This window comes from Spinacia oleracea, chromosome 6, assembly GCF_020520425.1.
Source record: "Spinacia oleracea cultivar Varoflay chromosome 6, BTI_SOV_V1, whole genome shotgun sequence".
In the NCBI taxonomy this organism is placed as follows: domain Eukaryota; kingdom Viridiplantae; phylum Streptophyta; class Magnoliopsida; order Caryophyllales; family Amaranthaceae; genus Spinacia; species Spinacia oleracea.
This window is the reverse complement of record NC_079492.1, coordinates 16,903,576-16,920,960: the sequence shown is the minus strand read 5'-3', so window position 1 is coordinate 16,920,960 and position 17,385 is coordinate 16,903,576.

Here is a 17,385-nt window from a genome sequence, read left to right as displayed (position 1 = left end):
GAGGTTTTAGTTTTTCGAATGCAAAATTTCGTAAATTTAAGATGTTAAATTAAATATTTGCGATTCTTGTTGATAAATCTTGAATTTTTGATTGACCTACTGTATATGTTTAACAAGTTTGAATGCCTAGCCTTGTTAATTATGCAATCTAATTTGTAATTATGATTAATTTGTTGAAAATTGGAATAATTTAGAATTAATTTGATTTTCATAATTAGTTATAATTTAATTAGATACCCATGATTAAAAACCACCATAAAAATTGTAAATTTATGTTAAATTTTAAATTTTTATGACCAAGACTTGAATCCATGTTAATCGAAAATCAATTGAATAATAAATTTTCGATTTTTCGCCCAAAAAATTATGAAATTAATATTATTTATTAATTTGTCATTAATTTTGAATATAAATTTTAAAATTTTATGCGATTCGCTCATATAACTTGCACGCACAAAGCAATGGACGCTACGTGTTACCCTTAAGGGGTGTTGTATAGTGCGGGCATGTGACGACGAGCAAGGGAGCTCGTCGCCCATGCGGTACGAATGCAATGAGCAAGACCATGGTGCACGAAGCACAAGGCAGCAGCCCTGCCTTGTGTCGTGGGCTGTGTGCGATGGGCGAATGGGCGAGGGCGAGAGCAAGGCATGAGCAGTCGCGTGTGGGCAGCAAGCGAGCTGCGCCACAGCGCGCAGCGAGCGCAAGCTCGCGTGCCACGAGTGCTGCGCCAAGCATCGATCGCTCGCGCGCACCGAGCGCTGTTATGCGTGCGACGAGCGCTGTGCCCAGCGATGGCGTGCGAGTGCTTGTTGTGCGTGCGACGAGCGCCGCGCCCAGCGATGGCGTGCGAGTGCTTGTTGCGACGTGCGACGAGTGCTGCGCCCATCGATGGGCTGCGGCAGCATGCTCGTGCGTCTAGCGCTGGCGCGCGCAGCGAGCACCAGCTCGCATGATGCCTTGCGATGGTGAGCAGCAGCGATGCGACGCAGCGCATGGGCTGCGTGCACATGGCCAGCGATGGCTGTGTGCGTGTGGCCCATGGGCGTGCGATGCGTGGGATTGTTGCGTTTTGAAATTTTAATTTGAAATTTTCAGTTTACGTAATTTTAATTAATTTTAAAATTAATACTTTAAATTATTTTCTTGGATTTTAATTTTGAATATTGTAATTATAATAAATTTTATTTATTCTAATTATTTTACTAAAATTAAAATCATGAATTAATTTAAATACGACTGAAATTAAATTAAAGTTTTTGGATTCAATTATAAATTTATATGAGCTTTAAATTTTAATTAAATTTGTATGTTTCCGGTTAGACTAGAAATACATTTTATGTTTAAAATTAGTAAAGCATATGAATTTATTGGTTTAAGTAGGAGCCCTTTTTAGTCATAAACTCTTGATTAGGTCTACAAATCCTTAAGGTTAAAACAACTTGATTAGAATTATTAAGGACTGAATAATTTGTAGATTATTGGTGCCCTTGATTAATTGCTGCAAATGTTTATGTGATGCATAATGTGTTTTACTAACCAGCTATGTGGGCCATTCATGATAATGAATGGGTGAATGGTATATATTGTATATGTACTGTTTTGCAGGTTATGAAGTGACTAGTATGGCCCAAATAGGATAGAAAATATGGTCTGCGTACCATTAATTTGAATGTAATTGGTCTAAAATACCAAGTTGTTTTTCAATTCAAATATGGTCTGCGTACCATCAAATAGTTGTAATTAGTTTTAATTATAGCTTATTCTATTTGAAGAAAATGGTGCCTCCCACGGAGATTTTCAAGACGGACTTTGAAGTTAAATCTTCAAGATGAAGTCGGGCCATACTAGATCACATTTATCTTATGCATGTTTTAAGTTATTTATTGCTTTTAAATATGTCTTAAAATGCATGAGATCAAAAGCTTGATTATGTTGCATGATTAAGGATTTTAGTTCACTTAAAATCTAACCAACATAGTAAGAGCCTTAAGTTCCAAACTTAAAAATTGAGTTAAAAGGTGCCATGCCAAAATATACACTTGCTTGGATATCCTTTACATCAATCTAGTAATAGTTTTCGCTCAGCGAGGTGTTACTTATTGGTCCTTAAGGGGCAAGGTACACAAATAATTGTGAGTACATGTTAGTTTTGGTGAAACTCAACGATATAAGTAAGGAGTCATTTTATGTCGTGGCAAAATCGATAGGTTTACCTAATAAGTTCTTAGACGTACCTATCAACCAAGAATAGTTTCTAGACTATTAGCAAAAGGCTTTTCCTTACCTAAGATGTTTTAGGATTAAGTCGACAAATTGTGCTTAGTTCTTCAATGATTTTAGGATCTTGGAATCATTTTATTCACACCTGCCGGAACACATAACTTGAATAAAATGCTTAATGAACATTGAATTATGCATGTATGCTAGAATTTAAGTTTATTAAGAGAAACTGTGAATAATTATTTATTTGTTTATTCTTTTCAATTGTAGTTTTAAATATGGCAAACAACAATTCATTCAACATTCGATCAATTCTCGAAAAGGAGAAGTTGAACGGGAAAAACTTCCTTGACTGGCAAAGGAACTTGCAAATAGTTCTTATGCAGGAAGAAAAGGAGTATGTCCTAGAAGAGGCGATGCCCGAAGCCGCAGGCGACGGGGTCACTCAGGCAGCCCTCAATCGTTGGATTGATGCCAACAAGGATGTGAAATGTCTAATGCTCGCCACCATGAGTGCAGATCTGCAGAAAACGTTCATCAACTCAGATGCTTTCACAATCATCAGTGAGTTGAAGAACATGTTCCAAGATCTGGCTCGAGTCGAAAGATTCGACACTCATAGGAAAATTCTTGAGACCAAGCTTAAGAAAGGCGAGCCCGTAAGTCCACATGTTCTCAAAATGATTGGACTCATTGAGAATATGAGTCGGCTGGATCAGCAATTTTCTCAGGAAATGGCTATAGACACCATCCTCCATTCTCTTCATAGCGGGTATGATCAGTTCAAACTGAACTACAGTATGAATAGTCTGGACAAAACGCTCACTGAGCTTCACGTTATGCTGAAGACCGCTGAAAAGACGCTTAAAAGTGATAAGCAGGATGTGCTTATGGTGCGTGGGGGCAAGTTCAAGAAATCTGGAAAGAAGAGGAATGCTAAGAAAGGTGGCAACAAGGCCAGCCCAACTAAGCAAACTGGCACCAAATCTGTAAAGAGGAAGGTCAGTCAACCCACTTCTGAATCCGAATGCTTCTACTGCAAGAAGAAGGGGCATTGGAAGAGAGATTGCTTGAAGCTAAAGGAAGATCAGAAGAACGGAACAGTCGTTCCATCTTCAGGTATTTTCGTTATAGACTGTATACTTGCTAATTCAACTTCTTGTGTATTAGATACAGGTTGTGGCTCACACTTATGTTCCAATCCACAGGGACTAAGAAGAAGTAGAAAGTTAAGCAAGGGAGAAGTCGACCTACGAGTGGGAAATGGAGCACGGATTGCTGCATTAGCTGTAGGAACTTATTATTTGTCGTTGCCCTCCGGGCTAGTTTTGGAACTGGAAGAGTGTTTCCATGTTCCAAGTCTTACTAAAAACATCATTTCAGTTTCTTGCTTAGATGCTAAGGGATTTTCCTTTTTAATAAAAGACAATAGTTGTTCGTTTTATTTTAAAGAGATGTTTTATGGATCTGCTAGATTAGTCAATGGACTTTATTTATTAGATCACGACAAACAAGTATATAACATAAATACCAAAAAGGCCAAAAAGGATGATTCAGATCTCACCTATCTGTGGCATTGTCGATTAGGCCATATAAACTTGAAACGCTTAGAAAGACTTCAAAAGGAAGGAATTCTAGAACCATTTGACTTAGAGGATTATGGTAAATGCGAATCATGTTTACTTGGCAAAATGACAAAGCGGCCTTTCTCTAAAGTTGGAGAAAGAGCAAATGAACTATTGGGTTTAATCCATACAGATGTATGTGGACCAATGAGTACAAATGCTAGAGGTGGTTTCAGCTACTTTATCACTTTCACTGATGACTTCGGTAGATATGGTTATGTCTACCTAATGAAGCATAAGTCTGAATCCTTTGACAAATTCAAGGAATTTCAGAGTGAAGTAGAGAATCAATTAGGCAAGAAGATTAAGGCACTGCGGTCTGATAGAGGCAGTGAATATCTGAGCTATGAATTTGATGACCATCTGAAAGAATGTGGAATTCTATCAGAATTGACTCCTCCTGGAACACCACAATGGAACGGTGTGTCGGAACGGAGGAACAGAACCTTGCTAGACATGGTCAGGTCAATGATGGGTCTGGCCAAACTTCCAATAGAATTTTGGGGACATGCACTAAATACAGCTGCACTCACTATAAATAGAGCTCCGTCTAAAGCTGTCGAAAAGACTCCATATGAATTATGGTTTGGAAAGCCTCCAAATGTGTCTTTTCTTAAGATTTAGGGATGTGAAGTATACGTCAAACGATTAATTTCAGACAAACTTCATCCAAAATCTGACAAATGTATCCTTGTGGGCTATCCAAAGGAAACAAAGGGGTATTACTTCTACAATACATCTGAGAACAAGGTGTTTGTTGCTCAAGATGGTGTCTTTTTGGAGAAAGATCACATTTCCAAAATGACAAGTGGGAGAAAAGTAGACCTCGAAGAAATTCGAGTCGAACAACAAACTTTAGAGAATGATCAAGATGACATTCAGGATGAAACTCAGAGATCTTTAGAAGAATCTGGTGAGAATCATGGTCAATCTAGAAATGTTACCCCGCGTAGATCGCAAAGATATAGATCTCAACCGGAAAGGTACTTAGGTATTTTGACGAACGAGAGCTATGACGTTCTATTACTTGAAAGTGATGAACCTGCGACTTACAAACAAGCTATGACGAGCCCTAGCTCCAAGCAATGGCAAGAAGCCATGCAATCTGAATTAGACTCCATGTCTGAAAACCAAGTATGGGATTTGGTCGATTTGCCAGATGGCTACCAAGCCATTGGAAGCAAATGGGTTTTCAAACTGAAAAAGGACAAGGATGGGAAACTTGAAGTTTTCAAAGCTAGATTGGTTGCAAAAGGTTACAGGCAAGTCCACGGTGTGGATTACGATGAAACCTTTTCACCAGTTGCAATGCTAAAGTCTATTCGGATAATGTTAGCAATCGCTGCATATTACGATTACGAAATATGGCAGATGGATGTCAAAACTGCTTTCTTAAACGGCGTTTTAACAGAATCTGTGTTTATGACACAGCCTGAAGGTTTTGAGGATCCAAAGAATGCTAAAAAGGTATGCAAGCTAAAGAAGTCAATCTACGGATTGAAGCAGGCATCCAGGAGCTGGAATATACGTTTTGATGAAGCAGTCAGTGACTTTAGTTTCATCAAGAACGCAGACGAACCTTGTGTATACAAGAAGGTCAGTTGGAGCAAAATTGCTTTCCTAGTATTATATGTCGACGACATATTACTTATCGGAAATAACATTCCTATGTTGAACTCTGTCAAGATTTGGCTTGGGAAATGTTTTTCGATGAAAGATATAGGAGAAACACAGTACATATTGGGCATCAAGATTTACAGAGATAGATCTAAAAAGATGATTGGACTTAGTCAAAGCACTTATATCAATAAGGTGCTTGATAGGTTCAAGATGGCAGACTCCAAGCGAGGCTACCTACCCATGTCTCATGGAATAACTCTAAGCAAGACTCAGTGCCCAAAAACACTTGATGAGCATAGACGAATAAATGGGATTCCATATGCATCATTGATTGGTTCAATAATGTATGCTATGATATGTACACGCCCGGATGTTGCGTACGCACTCAGTGCTACGAGCAGATACCAGTCAGACCCAGGAGAGGCGCATTGGACTGCTGCCAAGATTATTCTGAAGTACCTGAAAAGGCACAAAGATGACTTCCTGGTCTATGGTGGAGATGATGAATTAATTGTTAAAGGCTATACGGACGCAAGTTTCCAAACCGATAAAGATGATTTCAGATCACAGTCTGGGTTTGTCTTCTGCCTCAACGAAGGTGCAGTAAGCTGAAAAGTGCTAAGCAAAGCACCATTGCGGATTCTACAACTGAAGCGGAGTACATTGCTGCACATGAAGCAGCAAAGGAAGCTATATGGCTAAGGAAGTTCATAGGTGAACTTGGTGTAGTCCCCTCCATTAAAGGACCAATAGCCCTGTATTGTGATAATAACGGAGCTATTGCACAGGCAAAGGAGCCTAGACACCACCAGAGAGTCAAGCATGTACTTCGTAGATTTCACCTTCTACGAGAGTTCGTTGAAAGAAAAGAAGTCGAGATAAACAAGATTGGAATTGATGACAACATATCAGATCCATTGACTAAACCTCTGCCGCAGGCGAAGCACAACTCGCACACTGCAGCTTTGGGAATCAAGCATATTGGAGAATGGCTTTGATATCCCTGTTTAATGTTTTAAAGTTTTAGAGTTTAAATCTTTGTAAAACATTATTGGTTAATCATTCACAATAAATGAAAAGAATTCATTTTTCCATTTAATTTGTGGTTTATTAAATGATGAGTCCCTTCAATTTGACGATATATTCAAGATAGACTGTCAGGACCAGTCCTGTGACTAAGAAATGTCTATCAAGTGAACTTGAATGTCAAAGGTTGAAAATGGTCCCTAGTCGGAGTTTTCTATAAAATCGGATGCATAGAAAACGTTAGACGACTAGAATGCAAGATGACTAGTAGTTCTGTTTCTTGAACTATGTGGACATGGCAATGTCATAATCATTTGCATAGATACTTACTTTGGGAAGACTAGTATCGGACAAGACCTATGAAACTTTACTGTAAGAGATGAAAATCTGTCATAAGTAAATTTCATTAAAATTATTAGACATTAAATCCTCAATACCTGAGTGATTTGAGATTACTTGTTTGAGAACTGGTTGCTTTGACGTTGACCAACCGTCGCACCGTAAAAGGAGGCTATAAAGGCAACGCTCAGGTAATCACCTATCAAACGAAGTCTAATCTCAAGATCGCAAGATTGGGATTGTCCTCCCATAAATCGGGATGAGATGCTTAAAAGTTGTACAAGGCCACTCGGAGAGCTAGAAACTGTGAAATGCATGGCCGTGCTCGGATGAATCATAGGCTATGATTATCTGTTTATTTGATCAGTTGAACTCTGAAACCGAGGAACACATCTGGACATAATAAGGATGACAACTCTTACCTTATGTTCAAGAGCAAGCATCGAGCGACAAAGGAATTAGGAAATGCACACTTGTCCCTAAGGACAAGTGGGAGACTGAAGGAAATAATGCCCTTGGTCCAAGTATGCATTCTATGTTAAGTCTAATAAATGCGGTTCAGTATTAATTAACAAGTTAATAATTCAGTGAGATCAAGTGAGCTGAATGCCTAGCTAGAGGCCGCTTCAGTTCAAGTGGAATTAATGATATTAATCCACAGCTTACTCTTGACTGAACCCGTAGGGTCACACAAATAGTACGTAAACGGATCAAGTATTTAATGGCATTAAATACTCCATCTATGGATATTTGGAATCGACGGATCTTGGTTTCAGTGGGAGCTGAGATCGTCACAGGCAAGAAATGAATACTCCGGAAACGATGATATTATCGGAAACGGAAATATCGATCGTATCGGAAATGTAAATATTATCCAAGTCGTAGATGTTGCCGGAAACGGAAACATGGTACGTATCGGAAAATATTATCGGAAATGGAAATATTGCCGGAATCGGAAATATTGCCGGAAACGGAAATATTGTCAGAATCGGAAAATATTATCGGAATCGGAAAATAATTCCGGAAACGGAAATATAAAATATTTGTTCGAAACGGAAATTAATTCCGGAATCGGAAATATTAAATATTGTTCGTATCGGAAATAAATTCCGGAATCGGAAATTTAATCGGAAGCGCGTCGTACGAATTAGCATCGGACGAGACTTGCTAGACGAAGGCCCAGCACGAAGCCAGGCCTACGCTCAGCATGCCCAAGCGCCCAAAAACACGCTGCCAAGCCACGCCCGGTCCAGCGCAATGCCAGGCCCAGCAATGGCCTTGGCGCGCGCGCGGGGCTGCGACGAGTGGGCTGGCGCTGTGCGTGGGCCGCAAGGCCTGCGTGCGGTGCTAGCGTATCACTCGAAGTGTGTTACTCGAATCCTAAGGCTACCGGGATTTGTCATATGATTAAATCTAATCCTAAAAGATTTAGTTTATTTAATTAGAGTCCTAGTAGGATTATAATTAAATAAATTAGTATCCTAATAGGATTCCAAATCCTTTTCCATAACTCTGTAAATAGGTGCCTAGGGTCACATATTTACAGAGATAATTCAAGTATTCAAAAGTGATTTTGAGAGCAAAAATTCAGTCATACAATTGCCTATAAAGTGCCGAAAATTCTAAGTACCTTAAGGGCGATCCTAGTTGGTCAAGCTTAAGGCGGATCCGGACTTGCTGTGGACTATCTACGGAGGGACGACACTTGGAGTCCTAAAGACTTGTTCTTGTTCGGTTCGGGCGCAGCTAGGGAAGGCACGCAACAAAGAGTATGCATCTAAACTATGCTAAATGATTATGTGTAAATAATATGCTTTCCTGGCTTTATGGTTTTTTCCGTATGATTTATGAATTGTCATATGTATCATAACCTAACACAATCATCCTTTTAGATCTATCTCTGTAAATCTTGATGCCCAATATGTACTGTGCTTCTCCTAGATCTTTCATCGAAAAACATTTCCCAAGCCAAATCTTGACAGAGTTCAACATAGGAATGTCATTTCCGATAAGTAATATGTCGTCGACATATAATACTAGGGAAGCAATTTTGCTCCCACTGACCTTCTTGTATACACAAGATTCGTCTGCGTTTTTTATTGAACCAAAGTCACTGACTGCTTCATCAAAACGTATATTCCAGCTCCTGGATGCCTGCTTCAATCCGTAGATTGACTTCTTTAGCTTGCATACCTTTTTAGCATTCTTTGGATCCTCAAAACCTTCAGGCTGTGTCATAAACACAGTTTCTGTTAAAACGCCGTTTAAGAAAGCAGTTTTGACATCCATCTGCCATATTTCGTAATCGTAATATGCAGCGATTGCTAACATTATCCGAATAGACTTTAGCATTGCAACTGGTGAAAAGGGTTCATCGTAATCCACACCGTGGACTTGCCTGTAACCTTTTGCAACCAATCTAGCTTTGAAAACTTCAAGTTTCCCATCCTTGTCCTTTTTCAGTTTGAAAACCCATTTGCTTCCAATGGCTTGGTAGCCATCTGGCAAATCGACCAAATCCCATACTTGGTTTCCAGACATGGATTCTAATTCAGATTGCATGGGTTCTTGCCATTGCTTGGAGCTAGGGCTCGTCATAGCTTGTTTGTAAGTCGCAGGTTCATCACTTTCAAGTAATAGAACGTCATAGCTCTCGTTCGTCAAAACACCTAAGTACCTATCCGGTTCAGATCTATATCTTTGCGATCTACGCGGGGTAACATTTCTAGATTGACCATAATTCTCACCAGATTCTTCTAAAGATCTCTGAGTTTCATCCTGAATGTCATCTTGAGCATTCTCTAGAGTTTGTTGTTCGACTCGAATTTCTTCGAGGCCTACTTTTCTCCCACTTGTCATTTTGGAAATGTGATATTTCTCCAAAAAGACACCATCTCGAGCAACAAACACCTTGTTCTCAGATGTATTGTAGAAGTAATACCCCTTTGTTTCCTTTGGATAGCCCACAAGGATACATTTGTCAGATTTTGGATGAAGTTTATCTGAAATTAATCGTTTGACGTATACTTCACATCCCCAAATCTTAAGAAAAGACACATTTGGAGGCTTTCCAAACCATAATTCATATGGAGTCTTTTCGACAGCTTTAGACGGAGCTCTATTTATAGTGAGTGTAGCTGTATTTAGTGCATGTGCCCAAAATTCTAATGGAAGTTTGGCCTGACCCATCATTGACCTGACCATGTCTAGCAAGGTTCTGTTCCTCCGTTCCGACACACCTTTCCATTGTGGTGTTCCAGGAGGAGTCAATTCTGATAGAATTCCACATTCTTTCAGATGGTCATCAAATTCATAGCTCAGATATTCACCGCCTCTATCAGACCGCAGTGCCTTAATCTTCTTGCCTAATTGATTCTCTACTTCACTCTGAAATTCCTTGAATTTGTCAAAGGATTCAGACTTATGCTTCATTAGGTAGACATAACCATATCTACTGAAGTCATCAGTGAAAGTGATAAAGTAGCTGAAACCACCTCTAGCATTTGTACTCATTGGTCCACATACATCTGTATGGATTAAACCCAATAGTTCATTTGCTCTTTCTCCAACTTTAGAGAAAGGTTGCTTTGTCATTTTGCCAAGTAAACATGATTCGCATTTACCATAATCCTCTAAGTCAAATGGTTCTAGAATTCCTTCCTTTTGAAGTCTTTCAAAGCGTTTCGAGTTTATATGGCCTAATCGACAATGCCACAGATAGGTGAGATCTGAATCATCCTTTTTGGCCTTTTTGGTATTTATGTTATATACTTTTTTGTCGTGATCTAATAAATAAAGTCCATTGACTAATCTAGCAGATCCATAAAACATCTCTTTAAAATAAAACGAACAACTATTGTCTTTTATTAAAAAGGAAAATCCCTTAGCATCTAAGCAAGAAACTGAATTGATGTTTTTATTAAGACTTGGAACATGGAAACACTCTTCCAGTTCCAAAACTAGCCCGGAGGGCAACGACAAATAATAAGTTCCTACAGCTAATGCAGCAATCCGTGCTCCATTTCCCACTCGTAGGTCGACTTCACCCTGCTTAACTTTCTACTTCTTTTTAGTCCCTGTGGATTGGAACATAAGTGTGAGCCACAACCTGTATCTAATACCCAAGAAGTTGAATTAGCAAGTATACAGTCTATAACGAAAATACCTGAAGATGGAACGACTGTTCCGTTCTTCTGATCTTCCTTTAGCTTCAAGCAATCTATCTTCTAATGCCCCTTCTTCTTGCAGTAGAAGCATTCGGATTCAGAAGTGGGTTGACTGACCTTCCTCTTTACAGATTTGGCGCCAGTTTGCTTAGTTGAGCTGGCCTTGTTGCCACCTTTCTTAGCATTCCTCTTCTTTCCAGATTTCTTGAACTTGCCCCCACGCACCATAAGCACATCCTGCTTATCACTTTTGAGCGTCTTTTCAGCGGTCTTCAGCATACCGTGAAGCTCAGTGAGCGTTTTGTCCAGACTATTCATACTGTAGTTCAGTTTGAACTGATCATGCCCGCTATGAAGAGAATGGAGGATGGTGTCTATAGATATTTCCTGAGAAAATTGCTGATCCAGCCGACTCATATTCTCAATGAGTCCAATCATTTTGAGAACATGTGGACTTACGGGCTCGCCTTTCTTAAGCTTGGTCTCAAGAATTTGCCTATGAGTCTCGAATCTTTCGACTCGAGCCAGATCTTGGAACATGTTCTTCAACTCACTGATGATTGTGAAAGCATCTGAGTTTATGAACGTTTTCTGCAGATCTGCACTCATGGTGGCGAGCATTAGACATTTCACATCCTTGTTGGCATCAATCCAACGATTGAGGGCTGCCTGAGTGACCCCGTCGCCTGCGGCTTCGGGCATCGCCTCTTCTAGGACATACTCCTTTTCTTCCTGCATAAGAACTATTTGCAAGTTCCTTTGCCAGTCAAGGAAGTTTTTCCTGTTCAACTTCTCCTTTTCGAGAATTGATCGAATGTTGAATGAATTGTTGTTTGCCATATTTAAAACTACAATTGAAAAGAATAAACAAATAAATAACCATTCACAGTTTCTCTTAATAAACTTAAATTCTAGCATACATGCATAATTCAACGTTCATTAAGCATTTTATTCAAGTTATGTGTTCCGGCAGGTGTGAATAAAATGATTCCAAGATCCTAAAATCATTGAAGAACTAAGCACAGTTTGTCGACTTAATCCTAAAACATCTTAGGTAAGCAAAAGCCTTTTGCTAATAGTCTAGAAACTATTCTTGGTTGATAGGTACGTCTAAGAACTTATTAGGTAAACCTATCGATTTTGCCACGACATAAAAGGACTCCTTACTTATATCGTTGAGTTTCACCAAAACTAACATGTACTCACAATTATTTGTGTACCTTGCCCCTTTAGGACCAATAAGTAACACCTCGCTGAGCGAAAACTATTACTAGATTGATGTAAAGGATATCCAAGCAAGTGTATATTTTGGCATGGCACCTTTTAACTCAATTTTGAAGTTTGGAACTTAAGGCTCTTACTATGTTGGTTAGATTTTAAGTGAACTAAAACCCTTAATCATTCAACATAATCAAGCTTTTGATCTCATGCATTTTAAGATATATTTAAAAGCAATAAATAACTTAAAACATGCATAAGATAAATGTGATCTAGTATGGCCCGACTTCATCTTGAAGCTTTAACTTCAAAGTCCGTCTTGAAAATCTCCGTGGGAGGCACCATTTTCTTCAAATAGGATAAGCTATAATTAAAAACTAATTACAACTATTTGATGGTACGCAGACCATATTTGAATTGAAAAACAACTTTGGTACTTTAGACCAATTACATTCAAATTAATGGTACGCAGACCATATTTTCTATCCTATTTGGGCCATACTAGTCACTTCATAACCTGCAAAACAGTACATATACAATATATACCATTCACCCATTCATTATCATGAATGGCCCACATAGCTGGTTAGTAAAACACATTATGCATCACATAAACATTTGCAGCAATTTAATCAAGGGCACCAATAATCTACAAATTATTCAGTCCTTATTAATTCTAATCAAGTTGTTTTAACCTTAAGGATTTGTAGACCTAATCAAGAGTTTATGACTAAAAAGGGCTCCCACTTAAACCAATAAATTCATATGCTTTACTAATTTTAAACATAAAAATGTATTTCTAGTCTAACCGGAAACATACAAATTTAATTAAAATTTAAAGCTCATATAAATTTATAATTGAATCCAAAAGTTTAATTTAATTTCAGTCATATTTAAATTAATTCATGATTTTAATTTTAGTAAAATAATTAGAATAAATAAAATTTATTATAATTACAATATTCAAAATTAAAATCCAAGAAAATAATTTAAATTATTAATTTTAAAATTAATTAAAATTACGTAAACTGAAAATTTCAAATTAAAATTTCAAAACGATCTAATCGCAACGCAACAATCCCACGCAACGCACGCCCATGGGCCACACGCACACAGCCATCGCTGGCCATGTGCGCGCAGCCCATGCGCTGCGTCGCATCGCTGCTGCTCACCATCGCACGGCATCACGCGAGCTGGTGCTCGCTGCGCGCGCCAGCCCTCGACGCAACAAGCATGCTGCCGCACCCATCGCTGGGCGCAGCGCTCGTCGCACGTCGCAACAAGCAAGCTGCTCGCCATCGCTGGGCGCAACGCTCGTCGCACGTCGCAACAAGCACGCTGCACGCCATCGCTGGGCGCAGCGCTCGTCGCACGTCGCAACAAGCACGTTGCACGCCATCGCTGGGCGCAGCGCTCGTCGCACGCACACTAGCGCTCGCTGCGCACGAGGCTCCGCATGCTTGCGCGAGGCAGTGCGCGCTGTGGCGCAGCTCGCTTGCTGCCCACACGCGACTGCTCGTGCCTTGCTTTCGCCCTCGCCCATTCGCCCATCGCACACAGCCCACGACACAAGGCAGGGCTGCTGCCTTGCGCTCGTGCACCATGGCCTTGCTCATTGCATTCGTACCGCATGGGCGACGAGCTCCCTTGCTCGTCGTCACATGCCCGCACTATACAACACCCCTTAAGGGTAACACGTAGCGTCCATTGCTTTGTGCGTGCAAGTTATATGAGCGAATCGCATAAAAATTTAAAATTTATATTCAAAATTAATGACAAATTAATAAATAATATTAATTTCATAATTTTAGGGCGAAAAATCGAAAATTTATTATTTAATTGATTTCCGATTAAAATGGATTCAAGTCTAGGTCATAAAAATTTAAAATTTAACATAAATTTACAATTTTTATGGTGGTTTTTAATCATAGGTATCTAATTAAATTATAACTAATTATGAAAATCAAATTAATTCTAAATTATTTCAATTTTCAACAAATTAATCATAATTACAAATTAGATTGCATAATTAACAAGGCTAGGCATTCAAACTTGTTAAACATATACAGTAGGTCAATCAAAAATTCAAGATTTATCAACAAGAATCGCAAATATTTAATTTAACATCTTAAATTTACGAAATTTTGCATTCGAAAAACTAAAACCTCCGAAAAGTCATAGTTAGGCTTCGAATTTGAGAATTCTGGGTTCGGCCGAAAAATACTAGTTTTGTCAAAATTTTAGAATGCCTTTTACATGCGGAATTGACACAAAAATCACTCGATTTGGATGAGTAACGAAGAAACTGCCGAAAAACTGCGTACGTATAATTAAATAAATGCAATTTGCAATTAATTAACAATTACGAAAATTAATCACCCCTTTTAATTCTTGCAAATTTGTAATATTTAACCATGTTCATGCAATTTAGATTATGAAAATAATTAGAGGCTCGTGATACCACTGTTAGGTTATGATTCATATGACAAAACATAAATCATGCGGAAAAACCATAAATCCAGGAAAGCATATTATTTACACATAATCATTTAGCATAGTTTAGATGCATACACTTTGTTGCGTGCCTTCCCTAGCTGCGCCCGAACCGAACCAGAACAAGTCTTTAGGACTCCAAGTGTCGTCCCTCCGTAGATAGTCCACAGCACGTCCGGATCCGCCTTAAGCTTGACCAACTAGGATCGCCCTTAAGGTACTTAGAATTTTCGGCTAATGTAGGCAATTGTATGACTGAATTTTTGCTCTCAAAAATCACTTTGAATGCTTGAATACTCTATCCAAAATAATGACCCTAGGCCTTTATTTATAGAGGTATGGAAAGGGAATTGTAATCCTATTAGGATACGAATTAATTAAACTAGAATCCTAATAGAATTCTTATTTTAATTAATTCATCCTTTTAGGTTTAGGAATTTAATCATATGTCGAAACCTGATAGCTTTAGGATTCGTATAGCACACAAACACACACACGCACGCACAGCAGCCCACGAGGGGCGCCATGCTTGCGCGCGCAGCCCGCGAGCTCGCAGCCCATTGCCACGAGGCCCACACGCTGCCGCAGCGTTGGCGCGCGCTGGGCCTGCCTTGCGGTGGGCCTGGCGCAGCCTTGGCTGGTGCGTTGTGGCGCGCTGGCTTGCTGGGCAATGGCCCGGCTTCGTGCTGGGCCTTCGTCTGGCAGGCCTCGTCCGATGCTAATTCGTACGATACGCTTCCGATTAATTTCCCGATTCCGGATTTCATTTCCGATACGAACAATATTTAATATTTCCGATTCCGGAATTAATTTCCGTTTTGAACAAATATTTAATATTTCCGTTTCCGGAATTATTTTCCGATTCCGATAATATTTCCGATTCTGACAATATTTCCGTTTCCGGCAATATTTCCGATTCCGGCAATATTTCCATTTCCGATAATATTTTCCGATACGTACCATGTTTCCGTTTCCAGCAACATCTACGACTTGGATAATATTTATATTTCCGATACGATCCATATTTCCGTTTCCGGCAATATCATCGTTTCCGGAGCATTCATTTCTTGCCTGTGACGATCTCAGCTCCCACTGAAACCAAGATCCGTCGATTCGGATCAACTCAGTCTGGCTATCATGGATCTCTTACTCCGGGGTGCTGAATATCCATAGATGGAGTATTTAATGCCATTAAGTACTTGATCCGTTTACGTACTATTTGTGTGACCCTACGGGTTCAGTCAAGAGTAAGCTGTGGATTAATATCATTAATTCCACTTGAACTGAAGCGGCCTCTAGCTAGGCATTCAGCTCACTTGATCTCACTGAATTATTAACTTGTTAATTAATACTGAACCGCACTTATTAGACTTAACATAGAATGCATACTTGGACCAAGGGCATTATTTCCTTCAAGGAGGAACATGGTAGTAATATTATTGATTAATAAAGTGGCAAAGCTACTATTTATGGTTTTTAATTCCTTATAGTTGGAGAATAAATGTTATGGCATTAGTGGATGTAAAACTTATTCATTGAAGTTTTAATAAAAGAATAGAATTTCCTTTTTCGTTATCCTTTAAGTTGAATTCCCAATTCTAAGCCTTGTGGGTATTGCAATGGGATTACTTGTTATTTCTTCAATAAATTTTGTTTTTATTTGTTTTTATTTATTTTTTATTTTCTATGTGCAAGGTGGTCTAGTAGCAACCATCTAAATTTACTTGCATCGAATAGTGGGGTGAGAAGGCCCAAGAATGGCGCCAACTCTCCCCTAGGTTGCGCCTGAATGTGTCCTTGTTGGGAGTAGGTTCGTTGTTGAACTAGTGCCTTAGTAATGTCATGTCCAACCAATATTAAAGTTAGCCTTTTCATTTACTCAGGGGAAGGGATATGGCTAGCCAAGAGATTTCTGAAGTGGTTAGGCAGCTGGCTAAGGTAGTCCGGGACCTAGCTCAAACTAGGGCCAGCCCAGTGCATGATCCGGCTGGGGAAATGTTTAAGAAAATAGCTCAAAGCAAGCCTCCCCTGTATAGCGGAGAAATTGAACCCAGTGTGCTTGAGAACTGGTTGAGAGAGTTTGATAAACTCATTGTAGCTGTGAATTGCCCAGAAAACCTTAGGGTGAACAGTGCTGTGTACTACCTGAGGGGTGAAGCTGACTTATGGTGGAAACGATGTGAGGATACCCTTAGAGCCACACCAAACTTTGGATGGGAAGCATTCAAAACTGCACTAAGGAACAAGTTTTACCCACCTTATCTGAAGAAGCAAAAGGCTCAGGAGTTCATTGAACTCAAAATGGGAGGTCTGTCTGTGACTGAATACTATTCTAAGTTTATAGAGTTGTCTAGGTTTGCACCTGAAGTGGTGGCAACTAAAGAGCTCAAGGCTCAAAGATTTGAGAATGGTTTGACCATGGACTTACAGCTGTTGTTGTCTGGAGAGACCTTTACCTCATTAGACACCCTGTACGGAAAAGCTGCTCACCTGTATGGGTTACAGCAAAGGAAGAATGGTAGTGCTGAAAAGAGAAAGGATGGTGGAAGATCGAATCAAGGGAATAACCATCAAAATCAAGGAATTTTAAGAAGCACAAAGGAAATGGGAATGTCCGGTTTAGGGCTAACAATGGTGGTAATCGCAACAACCAAAGTGGTGGAAATCAGTCTGGA